The sequence below is a fragment of the Aegilops tauschii genome, chromosome 7, assembly GCF_002575655.3.
Source record: "Aegilops tauschii subsp. strangulata cultivar AL8/78 chromosome 7, Aet v6.0, whole genome shotgun sequence".
NCBI lineage: Eukaryota > Viridiplantae > Streptophyta > Magnoliopsida > Poales > Poaceae > Aegilops > Aegilops tauschii.
Window position 1 is genome coordinate 81,963,099 of NC_053041.3, and position 18,229 is coordinate 81,981,327.

The window sequence follows — 18,229 nt, forward strand, 5'->3', positions numbered from 1 at the left end:
TGATGAGCTCCGCGAACTCGGCGATACAGTTAGCGACTCACAGCTAATCAATATCGTCGTCGTCGGCCTCAGCGAAGACTTTGACAAGCAAGCCTCGTTCATACCGATGATACGGCCCCCTCCTACCTTCGCTGAAGTTCGTTCCTTGCTACAACTCGCGGCGGAAACACAAGCTCGCAAGGACTCTCGCCCCAAGGTCTTTCATGCTGCGGCTCGTCCTCCTCTGTCGTCTACACCAGCGCCGCCTTCCAGGCCGGCTCCTGCCGCCGGGCCGTCCGCATCGTCATCTGTTCAACCGCCCCCAGGCTGGCGTCCTAGTCCGAACTACCGCGGCAAAAACCCTATCTACAGGCCGCCATCGACTCATTTGGTTCCGCCTACGACATCACCAGCACCGAGTCCTGCACCACCCACCAGTGCTCCATCTGCGGTTGCATGGCGGCCTCCTCATGATCCTTGGACGGGGCTTGTTCAAGCATGGCCCATGCCCTGGTCCGCTCCATCCACCCTCGGTGCTCCGCCGGCATACTCAGGTGCCTGGCAACCCGGCCTTCGGCCGCCTACTGGTGCTCCCGGGGTTCTCAACCCCCGACAGCCGGCCAATGCCTATCACGCCGCCCCGACGTATGCTCCTTATGGTCATTACACCAGCGACGGCGGCGCCTACTACACACCTCAGCCGGCCCTGCTCCCGACGCCACCCCCACCACAACCGGCCAATGCCTACTACACTCCCCAGCCGGCCCTACTGCCTTCACCATCGTATCCGCCGGCACTGCTTCCGACGCCACCCTCACCTGCGACGCCGAGCTGGGATCAAGCTGCCTTTCTCCAGGCCATGAATAACTTTGCTGCACAAGGAAACTCAGGTACGGATTGGATCTTTGATTCAGGGGCCTCTAATCATATGTCTGCATCTAGTAATTGGTTATCTTCTTGCACTAAATCTCCTTTCCCTTCCATTATCCTTGGAGATGGATCATCTATTCCTATATATTGTGTTGGTCAGGCTCAACTTCCCTCTTCCACCAAAACTCTTTTACTTCGCGATGTTCTAGTTGCACCCGCCCTCATTAAAAATCTTATCTCTGTTCGTCAATTTACTTGCGACAATCTAGTTTCGGCTGAATTTGACCCTTTTAGTTTATCTGTGAAGGATTACCTGACCAAGGCCGAGATCGCTCGCTTCAATAGCTCCGGTGATCTTTATTCTCTTAATGGAGTTCCTGTCGCCACCCCTCCAACATCCATGCTGGCCTCCGTCGATCTCTGGCATCGTCGCTTGGGCCATCCCAACCCCGCCGTCTTAGCTTCTATGCTTAGTGAATTTACCATACCATGTAATAGGGACTCTCATAATTCTGTGTTTTACGAGTCTTGTCAATTAGGTAAACATGTGCGTCTTCCCTTTAGTTCCTCTAGTTCTTGTAGCACTTATCCCTTTGAATTAATACATTGTGATTTATGGACCTCTCTCATTGCAAGTGTTTCGGGTTTTAAATACTACCTTGTTATCCTAGATGATTTCACCCACTTTGTCTGGACTTTTCCTCTACGCCACAAATCCGAGGTCCATTCTCTTTTCCTTAATTTTCAACGCTATGTGTCTGTTCACTTCTTCCTCCCAATTCGCTTTATCCAATGTGACAATGGTCGCGAGTTTGATAACATTAAAAATCATACTTTCTTCTTACAACATGGCATCCTGCTTAGGTTCTCATGTCCCTACACATCCCCTCAAAATGGTAAAGCAGAACGCTCTCTTCGCACCCTCAATGATATAGTTCGCACTCTCCTCATTCAATCATCTATGCCTCCCAAGTTTTGGGCTGAAGCCCTACACATGGGCACCTTCCTTCTAAATATTCGACCTTCTAAAACTAAACCCAACACTACTCCCTATTATTCCCTCTTTCTTTCCCACCCCGACTACTCCGCGGTTCGTGTTTTCGGCTGTCTTTGTTTTCCCAATGCCTACGCCACTTCTGCAAATAAATTGTCACCACGCTCTATCCCATGTGCTTTTCTCGGCTTCTCTGACGAGCACAAAGGCTATCGCTGTCTCGACCTTCACACCGGACACGTTCATGTCTCTCGTCATGTCACGTTTGCTGAGCACATTTTTCCTTTCTCACAACGCACTACTACACCATCCAACACCCCTAGCTCCGCAAACACCCCCTGTCCCCGTCCTTTCCAACTATATACTCCCCTACCTGCCGAACACAACTTATCACCACCACCATTAACACCCACCATAGCCAATCCCAACCATACACTCACCCCACCCGAGACGTCCCCAACACCCCCGGCCCCTGCTCCCTCCCCAACACCCCCGGCCCTACTCCCACTCCACCACCCAGCCCTGCTCCCACTCCACCGCCAAGCCCTACTTCTTTGTCCGACTCTTCCGCTGCGCCGGACTCACCAGTACCCACCTTACCCCCTCGTGCTATTCCTACAGCAGCCCCGATTAATGATCATCGCATGCGTACTAGGGCCAAATCAGGATTTCATCAACCCCAAGACCGCCTAAACCTTCATACCTCCGTATCTCTTACTTCTCTTCCAAAGAATTACAAAACTGCTCTACTTGATCCCAATTGGGCCGCTGCCATGCAAGAAGAATATAATGCTTTACTTCAAAACAACACCTGGCAACTTGTTCCTCGTCCTCCCAATACAAATATTGTTTCTGGCAAATGGATTTTTCGCCAAAAGTTCCACTCCGATGGGAGCCTCTCACGATATAAAGCCAGGTGGGTTTGTCGTGGCTTTTCTCAGCAACAAGGAATTGATTACGAAGAAACCTTCTCTCCTGTTGTTAAACCTAGCACCATTCGCACCGTTCTTAGTGTTGTTGTCTCCTCTTCATGGCCCATTCACCAACTTGATGTTAAAAATGCTTTCCTCCATGGTTCCCTTCAAGAAACTGTCTACTGCCAGCAACCTCTGGGTTTTGAAAATCCATCCTTTCCAACTCATGTATGTCTTCTTCAGAAATCTCTCTACGGTCTTAAACAGGCCCCACGAGCTTGGTTTCAACGCTTCTCCTCCTTCATTCAAACAATAGGCTTCACTCCATCTCTCTCCGACACCTCTCTTTTTGTGTATCATCGAACTTCTGACACTGCCTATTTACTTCTCTATGTAGATGATATCATTCTTACCGCCCCCTCTCAAAAGTTCTTAGATCATATTGTCTCTCTTCTTAGATCTGAATTTTCTATGACTGACCTAGGACTCCTTCATCATTTCTTAGGCATTGCTGTTGTTCGCGATTCCTCCAGCCTTTTTCTTTCCCAACGCCAGTATATTCTTGATCTTCTTAATCGTGCTGGTATGCTTGACTGTCAATCATCTCGCACTCCTGTCGATACTAGTTTTAAACTTTCGGCTACCGGTGAACCCTTTTCCGATCCTACTCTCTATCGTAGCCTAACAGGTGCTCTCCAATATCTCACCATTACTCGTCCTGAAATCTCTTTTACTGTTCAACAAGCATGTCTCTATATGCATGATCCCCGGGTTCCTCACTATAATCATGTTAAACGCATTCTTCGGTATTTAAAAGGAACTCTCAATCATGGTCTCCACCTCAATAATTCTTCTCCAAACTCGCTTACCGCATACTCTGATGCAGACTGGGCTGGTTGTCCTAACACTCGAAGGTCCACTTCCGGTTTTTGTGTTTTTCTTGGTAACAATTTGATTTCTTGGTCTTCGAAAAGACAGGTTACAGTCTCACGTTCGTCGGCCGAGGCTGAGTATCGCGTTGTGGCACATGCCGTTGCAGATACAATCTGGATTCGGCAGTTACTCTCCGAGCTACACAGGCCTATTGAGCAGGCCACTATTGTCTACTGTGACAACATATCAGCAGTCTACATGACCAGCAATCCAGTTCAACACCGACGCACAAAGCATATTGAGATTGATATTCATTTTGTTCATGAAAAGGTTGCTCTTGGTCAGGTTCGGGTGCTTCATGTTCCCTCTACGGCTCAGTTTGCTGACATTTTCACCAAGGCACTGCCTACTAAGCCGTTTCAAGATATCTGTTTCAATCTCAACGTCGTCGAGCCTGCCGTTGATACTGCGGGGGGATGTTAGAGTAGTCATTATGGTATACGACTTCTAGTCCAAGTCAGTTTTGTACCCCTACCCCAAGTCAGTTTGTACCCTCTTATATACTCTTGTATGCCGCACCAAATCATCAATAAGCAACAGTTTTATTCAGCTTTCAGTGGGCAGATGCTTCCGCACCCCCCGCCCGACTTGTTCCCCTTCCCGCGGGGCAGATGCTACTACTTCCATGACCGCCAGGTAGGGCTCCTGCGCTACCGCAGAAACTCCGACGACGGCGGAGCCTCTGACGCCTACATCGTCGCCGCGCTCTGTACACTGCTAACGTTCCCGGCGGAGTTAGCCCTTTACACCTACGTCTCCGACACCAAAGCGTGGAGCAGCAAATCAGCCTCATTCCCAGACGGCGGCAAACTGCCCCGAGCCGCCATGCGCTGCGACAAGGTTATCACCATCGGAGGAGAAGCAGGCACCATGGGCTGGGTCGATCTCATGCGGTGTATCATCCTCTGCGATGTGCTCCCACTTGACCACCACCACGCCAAGACGCTTCGCTACATCCCTCTGCCGGAGCCCATCCGGCCAGGCGACACCATCGACGAGTCTGGAGGCATGTACCGGGACGTCGCTGTTGTCGGCGGCCGCATCAGGTATGCCAAGGTGCAGATGCACGTCAGGCCGGGCTCGGCCGGCCCAAAAGGCTCCTTCACCATCGACGGCTGGACAGCGGTCGTATGGAGCAGGCCGGCCAATTCCGGCAAGGAGTCGGCCCCCTGGCGCAAGGACCACGAGGTCCGTTCTCACGAGGTTTCTTATTACGACGATGACGGCGAAAATAACACGGTGGTGCCAGGCTTTGAGTTGCTCCCGGCCGTGGTGGATCACCAAGGCAACCCGCAGCCGACATTGGTGGGGATTCACGTCGGCCATCCCAAGCTCAGCTTGTGCGTCGGTGACGACACCCTTTACTTGATGGCCAAGGTCAACCGCTGGTACCGCAAGGCGTGGGTGATTGCCGTTGACATGAAGAACAGGAGGCTGCGAGGAGTGGCCGATTTTGGTGGCGCACCAAGGTGCGCGGCATTTCTCCATGCCTATCGGCAGAGCAGGATCTCGGAGCATCTCAATTTGTTTGATTAATGTATTCTACCATCAGTTGCGTGCGTGCGTGGGTGCGTGCATGCGTTGTTCCCTGATATAAGGCATCAGAAGTTTCTTGTGATGCTGCTGTATGACGACAAAAGGAAGAAGATAAATATTCATCAAAGTATGTCAGTAAAAGGAGGCGATATGAAAGATGACTCATTTCTGTTTATATACAAGTTGGGTGCGTCAGGTTGAATTATACCGTAATCACTCTCGAAATAGTCTTTCGCCCCCCTTTAAAAATAAAGGCACAAACGGCCGAACCAATACGTAGTGGTGAGAAAACCATTATACAAACAGGTCAGAACGAAAAATAAGCACCGGGCGAGTGGCACAGGTGCCACTAACTCAACGCCAAACATGAAAAGCAGAAGAGGCCATCCCTAACAAACTACAACCAAGACAACTGAAGAGAATCGGAGCCGTGCCGCTAAGAGAAACCATCGTGCCACGAGGACCCGAACACGCCGAGCCATCTCCGGAGAGGGCTGACTCAACGTCGAGACAACCCCCTCGCTCAGGGCCGTGGAGCGCCGCTCCTGCCAAGAGACGGGAAGGACCGAGAACGAAGACCACAAGGACACATCTACAGGATAGGTGATCATCGGAACCACCCCTCACCAGAGACAAGGATGCACTACACCCGAGAAGGCAAACCCGACGCCATAAGCCATATGAACCGAGAGGAACTGAGGGTCCACAACGTCGCCCTCAAGAGGGTGATGACACCATGCGCCACCGTCGTTAAGTCCAAGAGATGGACTAGGATTTTCAACAAGTGAGCAAGTGAATTTCAACAAAGGAGATCGTCCTCGTGAACAGCTTGATCCAAATTATAAGGAAAACAATAGTGGAGTGGGGAATTGTAGGCGCAAAGTTCCTTCGGCACCCGTTTGGTGACCCTGGCTGAGTTTTTCTGCTTTTGAGGAGCTAGCTCTTTTTTCCTTCCCCCATCTCTTTAAACCTTGCCACCTGGTGGCGCTTGTAATTATCTCTACCGTCTAATACAAATGGCCAGTAATTGCTGGAACTTCCAAAAAAAAACAAGGGCGACGCGTACCATGTTTTTCGGACAAACTACTGATGATGATGAATGGGCAAGGACGGGAGACAATATGGACTTGGAATAACTAAACTTATGGTAGGTATCATCTAGCTCTTGTGCTGCAGGATGGTGCCCAGTGGCTAGAGTTATTTATCTGTCTCCTTTTGTTATGTAGTTCCTCAGCTAGTAGTTGCTAGTCAAATGAATGAAAATATTGCAAACTTTGCTCCGTTGCCTTTAATCTGTTCAGTTCTGTTTGTGTTGTGGCCGGTATGCCCATCAGCATCCCTTGCACTTTTTGGTTTCTAGGTAACAGCCTGGAGGTATGTGTTGTTGGTGGATGCTTCTTCCTGGTAACTCGTTGGTCCATATATATGATAATTGTAGTACTACTTGATGTCTTACCATGAATGTGTACTAAGGTAAACGTGTACAGCGTCGCCCGGACGCCACGCGTCATGGTGGACCATGCACAACGTACCCATTCTTTCCTCCCGAGCCACCGTTTCTTATCCTTATCTCCTCTCTTCTACTTCCATCGTCTCCTACCTCTCTCCTTCTCTCACCTCTCCGTTCAGCTCCTCCGACCACCCACGACGCAAGGCTGCGCCCAGCTCCTCCTACCTCTTTCCTTTCTCTCACCTCTCCGTGACAGCTCCTCCGACCACCGGCGTCGCGCACTGCTGCTGCAACCGCGTTTGCAGCGCTCACCATGCTGCACGCACCCGCGTTTGCAGCCGTTCATGGAGGAGCTCTTCAATCCCTTCACAGCAGTAGTAGCTGATGACTCGGCGTCGTGCAGCTCGCCACCGGCCTTGCAGCGTCTGCATTTTTGCTCGTCGTCGTGCGCTGCATTGCAGGCGCTGAAATGGAGCGCCGCCAAGGAGTCGTTTATGCTCCGCCGTGGCTGGAATCCAGCAAGCCTGGGGTTGCAATGGAGCGCTGCCGGGGTCGTTGGAGCTTCGCCTGGCCACAATAGAGCACGCCCGGGGCTGCAATGAAGGCCGCCAGAGTCATTGGACTTCCGTCCCGGCTGCAATGGAGCTTCGCTGGGCTGCAATGAAGCTTCGCGGGGTCATCGACGGTGCTGCATCTGATAACCCACGAGTATAGGGAATCGCAATAATTTTCAAGAATAGAGTATTCAACCTAAATTTATTGATTCGACATAAGGGGAGCCAAAGAATATTCTCAAGTATTAGCAGTTGAGTTGTCAATTCAACCACGCCTGGATAACTTAGTATCTGCAGCAAGGTATTTAGTAGCAAAGTAATATGGAAGTAATGGTAACAATAGCAAAAGTAATATTTTTGGGTTTTGTAGTGATTGTAACAATAGCAACGGAAAAGTAAATAAGCGAAGAGCAATAAGTGAAAAGCTCGTAGGCATTGGATCGGTGATGGAGAATTATGCCAGATGCGGTTCATCATGTAACAATCATAACATAGGGTGACACAGAACTAACTCAATTCATCAATATAATGTAGGCATGTATTCCGAATATAGTCATGCGTGCTTATGGAAAAAATCTTGCATGACATCTTTTGTCCTACCCTCCCGTGGCAGCGGGGTCCTAGCGGAAATTAAGGGATATTAAGACCTCCTTTTAATAGAGTACCGGACCAAAGCATTAACACATAGTGAATACATGAACTCCTCAAACTATGGTCATCACCGGGAGTGGTCCCGATTATTGTCACTTTGGGGTTGCCGGATCATAACACATAGTAGTTGACTATAGACTTGCAAAATAGGATCAAGAACTCACATATATTCATGAAAACATAATAGGTTCAGATCTGAAATCATGGCACTCGGGCGTAGTGACAAGCATTAAGCATAGCAAAGTCATAGCAACATCAATCTCAGAACATAATGGATACTATGGATCAAACCCTAACAAAACTAACTCGATTACATGATAAATCTCACCCAACCCATCACCGTCCAGCAAGCCTACGATGGAATTACTCACGCACGGCGGTGAGCATCATGAAATTGGTGATGGAGGATGGTTGATGATGACGACGGCGACGGATTCCCCTCTTTGTAGCCCCGGACGGACTCCAGATCAGCCCTCCCGAGAGGTTTTAGGGCTTGGCGGTGGCTCCGTATCGTAAAACGCGATGAATCCTTCTCTCTGGTTTTTTTTCTTCCCGAGCACGAATATATGGAGTTGGAGTTGAGGTCGGTGGAGCGTCAGGGGGCCCACGAGGCAGGGGGTGCGCCCAGGGGGCAGGCGCGCCCTCCACCCTCGTGGACAGGTGGAGGCCCCCCTGACGTGGATTCTTCTTCCAGTATTTTTTATATTTTCCAAAAATAAATTCCGTAGAGTTTCAGGTCATTCCGAGAACGTTTGTTTCTGCACATAAATAACACCATGGAAAGTCTGCTGAAAATAGCGTCAGTCCGAGTTAGTTCCATTCAAATCATGCAAGTTAGAGTCCAAAACAAGGGTAAAAGTGTTTGGAAAAGTAGATACGACGGAGACGTATCAACTCCCCCAAGCTTAAACTTTTGCTTGTCCTCATGCAATTCAGTTGATAAACTGAAAGTGATAAAGAAAAACTTTTACAAACTCTGTTTGCTCTTGTTGTTGTAAATATGTAGAGCCAGCATTCAAGTTTTCAGCAAAGATTATGACTAACCACATTCACAATAACTCTTAGGTCTCATGTTTACTCATATCAATGGCATAATCAACTAGCGAGCAATAATAATAAATCTCGGATGACAACACTTTCTCAAAACAATCATAATATGATATAACAGGATGGTATCTCGCTAGCCCTTTCTGAGACCGCAAAACATAAATGCAGAGCACCTTTAAAGACCAAGGACTGACTAAACATTGTAATTCGTGGTAACAGAGATCCAGTTATAGTCATACCCAATATAAATTAATAGTAATGGATGCAAATGACGGCGATGCTCTCCAGCTAGTGCTTTTTAATAAGAGGGTCATGACTCAGCATAAAAGTAAATAGATAGGCCTTTCGCAGAGGGAAGCAGGGATTTGTAGAGGTGCCAGAGCTTGATTTTAAAGCAGAGATAAATAATATTTTGAGCGGCATACTTTCATTGTCAACATAACAACCAAGAGATGGCGATATCTTCCATGCTACACACATTATAGGCGGTTCCCAAATAGAATGGTAAAGTTTATACTCCCCCTCAACCAACAAGCATCAATCCATGGCTTGCTCGAAACAACGAGTGCCTCCAACTAGCAACAGTCCCAGGGGGAGTTTTGTTTGCAGTTATTTTGATTTGATTTGCATAAAGCATGGGACTGGGCATCCTAGTGACCAGACATTTTCTCGTGAGTGAGGAGCGGAGTCCACTCCTCTTGAGAATAACTCGCCTAGCATGGAAGATACGGACAACCCTAGTTGATACATGAGCTATTCGAGCATACAAAACAGAATTTCATTTGAAGGTTTAGAGTTTGGCACATACAAATTTACTTGGAACGGCAGGTAGATACCGCATATAGGAAGGTATAGTGGACTCATATGGAATAACTTTGGGGTTTAAGAAATTGGATGCACAAGCAGTATTCCCGCTTAGTATAAGTGAAGGCTAGCAAAAGACTAGGAAGCGACCAACTAGAGAGCGACAACAGTCATGAACATGCATTAAAATTAATAAACATTGAGTGCAAGCATGAGTAGGATATAATCCACCATGAACATAAATATCGTGAAGGCTATGTTGATTTGTTTCAACTACATGCGTGAGCATGTGCCAAGTCAAGCCACTGGAATCATTCAAAGGAGGATACCACCCTACCATACCACATCACAACCATTTTAATAGCATGTTGGCATGCAACGTAAACCATTATAAACTCTTAGCTAATCAAGCATGGAACGAGCAACTATGATCTCTAATTGTCATTGCAAACATGTTCATCCATAATAGGCTGAATCAGGAACAATGAACTAATCATATTTACAAAAACAAGAGAGGTCGAGTTCATACCAGCTTCTCTCATCTCAATCAGTCCATCATATATCGTCACCACTTGCACGACCGAACGATGTGAAAATAATAAGAGTGCACGTGCATTGGACTAAGCTGGAATCTGCGAGCATTCAATAAGCAGGAGAAGACAAGGCAATATGGGCTCTTGGTTAAATCAACAATAATGCATAATAAAGTCACTTCAACAATTTTATCATGGTCTTCTCCTATCGACCCCCAAAGAAAAGAATAAATCTATTTACACGGGAAAGCTCCCAACAAGCAAAAGAGAAACAGGAAATATTTTTGGGTTTTCTTTTTAATTATTACTACAGCAAGAAAAGTGAACTAACTAAAAGCTACAACTAATTTTTTTTGGTTTTTCTTAAGGTTTATTAAACACACAAGAAAAAGCGTAAAAAGAAAATAAACTAGCATGGATATTACAGTGAAAAAGTATGAGCACCGACATCTAGCAATGAGTGTGTGAACATGAATGTAATGTCGGTGAGAAATACGTACTCCCCAAGCTTAGGCTTTTGGCCTAAGTTGGTTTATTGCCACGGATGGCCTGGCGGATATCCAAAGTTGTAGTTGGGGTCGTACTGGGATGCAGCGGCCATTGCATCGTGTGTTGCAGCTTGGAGGCGAGCTATCTCAGCCCTCCTCTTATACTCCTCCGCCTCCTCTCTGGTTATGTAATGTCTCCTTTTTTCCTGAAAGTCAAAGAAAGCGGGAGCAGGGAGGACAATATTGACAGCGTGACGCCTGTCAAAGATTAGTCGGTACTGGAGAGGCGGTTCATTCCTCTCAACAAACTGATGGTGAACCATAGCATTAAAGTCTAGATAAGTAGGAGGCAATTTAATATCATCATCACGTATGGTTACACCAAGAAAATCAGCTAAGCGGGTTGCATAACTTCCACCAAAGAAATCTCCATTAAATCTATTATGATGCAACCTACGTGCAACAATAGCTCCCAAATTATAAGATTTATCTTCTAACACAGCACTCCTGAGAACACTGAGGTCAGGGACACACATATGACATGCTTCATCTTTACCATTTATACACCTACCTATGAAGAGAGCAAAATAATGTATAGCAGGAAAATGAATGCTCCCTATGGTAGCTTGGGCTATATCTCTAGATTCCCCCACAGTTATACTAGCAAGAAAATCTCTAAATTCAGATTTGCGAGGTTCACTAGCACTACCCCATTGTGGAAGTTTGCAAGCAGTGGTAAAATCCTCTAAGTCCATAGTATAAGATTTTTCATAAAGATCAAACAGGACAGTTTGAGAATTGCGTGAAGATGAAAATTCAAACCTCCTCACAAAGGAACTAGTGAGATAGTGGTACTGGCGGCACTTTTCTGCCTCGAGGCTCACAAGATCGGCGTTACGCAAATACGCGTTAAATTCTTCCTTGATTCCCGCTCGATCCATAAAGTCTTCTGAAGGCCATTCACAAGGCCGCACTGGAGCATTCCTTGGTGGCTCATCATCGGCATCGCGCATTGCGAGCCTGGGTCCTTGCTTCCTTGAAGGGCCACCTTGGTACATTTTCCTAAACATATTTCTTCCTCTGAAAAATTTCTGAAATTTTTAGTAACTTCAAATAAAAGTGAACCAAGCTCAACAAAATTGATAGCAACTACTCCTACAAGTGCCTAGAGACTATATCAAGCATTAGAACTACTTGGAACCATATAAATTTGACATGCAAGCTCAAGAACATGGTCACTTAGGCAGCACAAATTTGCAATGAATAAAGCACTAGAACAAAAACTAATTGGACCAATGGAGGAGTCACATACCTAGGAACAATCCCCCCAAGCAGTTTTGTGAGAGGTGCTTTGAGCAAGGAGATCGAAAATCGCAGCAAAATGAGCTAGAACTCGTGCTTGAGCTGGATGGTGTTTTTTTGGGAGGAAGAAGAAGTGTGTGGGTGCAGGAATAAGTGGAGGGGAGACACCGTGGGCCCATGAGGCAGGGGGCGCGCCCTGTAGGGGTGGGCGCACCCTGGACCCTCGTGGCCAGGTGCTTGCTCCCCCTGCTGTGTTCTCAGTGCCAGATATTCTCAAATATTCCAGAAAAAATCATATTCCAATTTCAGGGCATTTGGAGAACTTTTATTTTCGGGGTATTTTTATATTGCACGGATAATTCACAAAACTGACAGGAAAATACTATTTTTGCTTTATTTCAACTAAATAATAGAAAGTAGAGAGAAGGTACAGAAGGTTGTGCTTTCTAACTTCATCCATCTCATGCTCATCAAAAGGAATCCACTAACAAGGTTGATCAAGTCTTGTTAACAAACTCATTCCGACTAACATGGAACCGGAGAAATTTCGAATAACACTATGTTACCTCAACGGGGATATGCACATCCCCAATAATAAGAATATCATATTTCTTCTTGACAGTAGGTAGAGGAAATTCAAAACCTCCAAAAATAATTGATGGAATTTTTCCAATAGAATTTATACTATGAACTTGAGGTTGTTTCCTCGGAAAGTGTATCGTATGCTCATTACCATTAACCTGAAAAGTAACATTGCCTTTGTTGCAATCAATAACAGCCCCTGCAGTATTCAAAAAAGGTCTTTCAAGAATAATAGACAAATATCGTCCTCGGGAATATCAAGAATAACAAAGTCCGTTAAAATAGTAATGTTTGCAACCACAACAGGCACATCCTCACAAATACCGACAGGTATAGCAGTTGATTTATCAGCCATTTGCAAAGATATTTCAGTAGGTGTCAACTTATTCAAATCCAGTCTACGATATAAGGAGAGAGGCATAATACTAACACCGGCTCCAAGATCACACAAAGCAGTTTTAACATAGTTTCTTTTAATGGAGCATGGTATAGTTGGTACTCCTGGATCTCCAAGTTGCTTTCGTATTCCACCCTTAAAAGTGTAATTAGCAAGCATGGTGAAAATTTCAGCTTCCGGTATCTTTCTTTTATTAGTAACAATTTCTTTCATATACTTAGCATAAGGATTCATTTTGAGCATATCAGTTAATCGCATACGCAAGAAGATAGGTCTAATCATTTCAGCAAAGCGCTCAAAATCCTCATCATCCTTTTTCTTGGATGGTTTGGGAGGAAAAGGCATGGTTTTCTGAACCCAAGGTTCTCTTTCTTTACCATGCTTCCTAGCAACAAAGTCTCTCTTATCATAACGTTGATTCTTTGATTGTGGGTTATCAAGATCAACATCAGGTTCAATTTCTACATCATTATCATTGCTAGGTTGAGCATCATCATGAACATTATCATTAACATTATGACTAGGTTCATCTTCATTACCACATTGTGTTTCAGCATCAGAAATAGAAATATCATTTGGATTATCAGGTGTTTCAGCAACAGGTTCACTACAAGCATGCAAAGTCCTATCATTTTTCTTTTTCTTCTTTTTAGAAGGACTAGGTGCATCTAAATTAATTCTTTGAGAATCTTTCTCAATTCTCTTAGGATGGCCTTCAGGATACAAAGGTTCCTGAGTCATTTTACCAGTTCTAGTAGCCACTCTAACAGCATAATCATTATTCTTACTATTTAATTCATTGAGCAAATCATTTTGAGCTTTAAGTACTTGTTCGACTTGAGTGGTAACCATAGAAGCATGTTTACTAATGAGTTTAAGTTCACCTTTAACTCTAGACATATAATCACCCAAGTGTTCAATCATATAAGCATTTTGTTTTAATTGTCTACCAAAATAAGCATTAAAATCTTCTTGCTTAACCATAAAGTTATCAAACTCATCCAAACATTGGCTAGCAAACTTTGTAGGAGGGATTTCAGCTTTATCATATCTATAGAGAGAATTTACATGTACTACCTGTGTCGGGTAATCAAGACCATGAGTTTCTTCAATAGGTGAAGGATTAAGATCATATGTTTCTTCAACATGCGGTAAGTTAAGACCATGTATTTCTTCAATAGGAGGTAAATTCTTGACATCTTCAGCTTTAATACCCTTTTCTTTCATAGATTTCTTTGCCTCTTGCATATCTTCAGGACTGAGAAATAGAACACCCCTCTTCTTCGGAGTTTGTTTAGGAATAGGCTCAGGAATTGGCTCAGGAAGTGTCCAATTATTTTCATTTGTCAACATATTATTCAATAAAATTTCAGCTTCATCCGGTGTTCTTTCCCTGAAAACAGAACCAGCACAACTATCCAGGTAATCTCTGGAAGCATCGGTTAGTCCATTATAAAATATATCAAGTATTTCATTTTTATTAAGAGGATGATCGGGCAAAGCATTAAGTAATTGGAGAAGCCTCCCCCAAGCTTGTGGGAGACTCTCTTCTTCAATTTGCACAAAATTATATATTTCCCTTAAAGCAGCTTGTTTCTTATGAGCAGGGAAATATTTAGGAGAGAAGTGAGAATTAAACCATATCTTAGCATCACCCTTTAATGAGAACGAAAATATTTTAAGGACATAAAAGTAGCAAGTTCTCTCATCATTAGTGAATAGGGTGGCTATATCATTTAATTTAGTAAGATGTGCCACAACAGTTTCAGATTCATAGCCATAAAAAGGATCAGATTCAACCAAAGTAATTATATCAGGATCAACAGAGAATTCATAATCCTTATTAGTAACACAGATAGGTGAAGTAGCAAAAGCAGGGTCAGGTTTCATTCTAGCATTAAGAGATTGCTGCTTCCATTTAGCTAATAACTTCTTAAGATCATATCTATCATTGCAAGCTAAAATAGCTCTAGCAGCTTCTTCATCCATAACATAACCCTCAGGAACAACAGGTAATTCATATTTATTAGGGGGAGAGTCTTCATCATCACTATCATCAATATTATCAGTTTCAATAATTTCATTCTCTCTAGCCCTAGCAAGTTGTTCATCAAGAAATTCACCAAGTGGCACAGTAGTATCAAGCATAGAAGTAGTTTCATCATAAATATCATGCATAGCAGAAGTGGCATCATCAATAACATGCGACATATCAGAATTAATAGCAGAAGCAGGTTTAGGTGTCGCAAGCTTACTCAAAACAGAAGGTGAATCAAGTGCAGAGCTAGATGGCAGTTCCTTACCTCCCCTCCTAGTTGAGGGATAAATTTTTGTTTTCGCGTCTTTCAAGTTCTTCATAGTGACCAGCAGATATAAATCTCAAGTGACTCAAAGAATAGAGCTATGCTCCCCGGCAACGGCGCCAGAAAATAGTCTTGATAACCCACAAATATAGGGGATCACAACAGTTTTCGAGGGTAGAGTATTCAACCAAAATTTATTGATTCGACACAAGGGGAGCCAAAGAATATTCTCAAGTATTAGCAGTTGAGTTGTCAATTCAACCACACCTGGATAACTTAGTATCTGCAGCAAGGTATTTAGTAGCAAAGTAATATGGAAGTAATGGTAACGATAGCAAAAGTAATATTTTTGGGTTTTGTAGTGATTGTAACAATAGCAACGGAAAAGTAAATAAGCGAAGAGCAATAAGTGAAAAGCTCGTAGGCATTGGATCGGTGATGGAGAATTATGCTGGATGCAGTTCAACATGTAACAATCATAACATAGGGTGACACAGAACTAGCTCCAATTCATCAATATAATGTAGGCATGTATTCCGAATATAGTCATACGTGCTTATGGAAAAGAACTTGCATGACATCTTTTGTCCTACCCTCCCGTGGCAGCGGGGTCCTAGCGGAAACTAAGGGATATTAAGGCCTCCTTTTAATAGAGTACCGGACCAAAGCATTAACACATAGTGAATACATGAACTCCTCAAACTATGGTCATCACCGGGAGTGGTCCCGATTATTGTCACTTCGGGGTTGCCGGATCATAACACATAGTAGGTGACTATAGACTTGCAAGATAGGATCAAGAACTCACATATATTCATGAAAACATAATAGGTTCAGATCTGAAATCATGGCACTCGGGCCCTAGTGACAAGCATTAAGCATAGCAAAGTCATAGCAACATCAATCTCAGAACCTAGTGGATACTAGGGATCAAACCCTAACAAAACTAACTCGATTACATGATAAATCTCATCCAACCCATCACCATCCAGCAAGCCTACGATGGAATTACTCATGCACGGCGGTGAGCATCATGAAATTGGTGATGGAGGATGGTTGATGATGACGACGGCGACGGATTCCCCTCTTTGTAGCCCCGGACGGACTCCAGATCAGCCCTCCCGAGAGGTTTTAGGGCTTGGCGGTGGCTCCGTATCGTAAAACGTGATGAATCCTTCTCTCTGGTTTTTTGCTCCCCGAGCACGAATATATGGAGTTGGAGTTGAGGTCGGTGGAGCGTCAGGGGGCCCACGAGGCAGGGGGCGCGCCCCCCACCCTCGTGGACAGGTGGAGGCCCCCCTGACATGGATTCTTCTTCCAGTATTTTTTATATTTTCCAAAAATAAGTTTCGTAGAGTTTCAGGTCATTCCGAGAATGTTTGTTTCTGCACATAAATAACACCATGGAAAGTCTGCTGAAAACAGCATCAGTCCGGGTTAGTTCCATTCAAATCATGCAAGTTAGAGTCCAAAACAAAGGCAAAAGTGTTTGGAAAAGTAGATACGACGGAGACGTATCAGCATCGAAGATTTTTTTCGCGCCGCAAAGCAGCAGCCGTCGGTTTGCAACCGACCACATGTCGTAGCATCACCGTCGGGGGCGTTGAGCTCTGTCGGTGCTGCATCGAGCCACCGAAGCTCAGTCGGTGCCGCATGGGGACTCCACTGGTGTTGCAAGGGTGCGGTGTTGAAGGCTCGCGGACGGGCTGCAGCAGCCGATGAAGCAGAGGGAGCTCGCCGGAGTTGCGATGAAACATCGGCGGGGCCGTCTGAGTTTGCAGTGAAGCACACGTGGTATCGAACAAATAAGGTGTTTTCCTGGAGGATAGTGCTCTTATCGAAGTATTAGGTAGTTGTTATATTTTGCTTTTAGTTACTGTTAGTTTTTTCAGACTCGGAGCATTACAAACTCTTAACTGAACTATGTAGGTTTGTTTATGAAGAATCATTCTAACTGGAAGTAATACAAGGCAAGTGTTTATCAGATACATGCACTATTATTGTCTGACAAAACTCAATACTAACATCTTTTTGTTGAGTGAAACTTGGCATTTCTTCCGAATAGGCATCCTGTGTGCAGACTACTTATTTGTAGCTAGATTCTTTTTCTCCTGGAAGATGAACCAGTAGTTGCGAGTGCGGTAGTTGCAATAGATTGAACTAAGGGTTAAAATTGTAGATGGCTCCAAATGGCCGACCCATCCCCCATGAGGCTGTAGATGCTAGACAGGAGTTGCCTACCCCACCGGCTACCGATACTGATTAGGACTGGTGTACGCCAACGTGCTGAGGACTGCCGCAAGTACATCAAGATTCATAAGTCCATGTGTTCCTACTCCTCAGGGCTGGGCAAGTTCAGTCGCAAAGTGCTCGTTGTCGGCATCCCACCACTCACAAGCTCCATCGCGAGGGGGTAGGTATTTCTCTTGCACTTGATCCACCCTTTTTGTTGGGTTAAGTTTTTTGTGCTGATTTTTGGATTTAGTGATGAGGAACACTAGATGAGAAGAAAGAAAACACATGCCAGATCTGTTTGGCTACTTCTAAATGCTTCCACTCTAGTGTACTATTTCTTTCCTTTTCTTTTCTATCCTACCTACTGTTTTCTAGAGTCTTCTAGTTGTGAGTAGCTATGAGTAGAATGGTGAAACTTACATAATGTTTTCTAGAGTATTCCAGCTATAAGTAGAAGTATGTGAAGGCTTCCCAAAGCCCTATAAATAGAGGTCCTCCCTATAAATAGACGTCCTCGCCTCTACTTTGGAGGCAGACTATGTACCCCTACCTATAATAGAACTTGTTGTTCTTATCTAAGATCTTGGAGTAGATCTTGTGCCCTAGGAGTTCTGGATTGGACTCTTGCTGCCCTATCAACCTACATTCGCCTCTAGA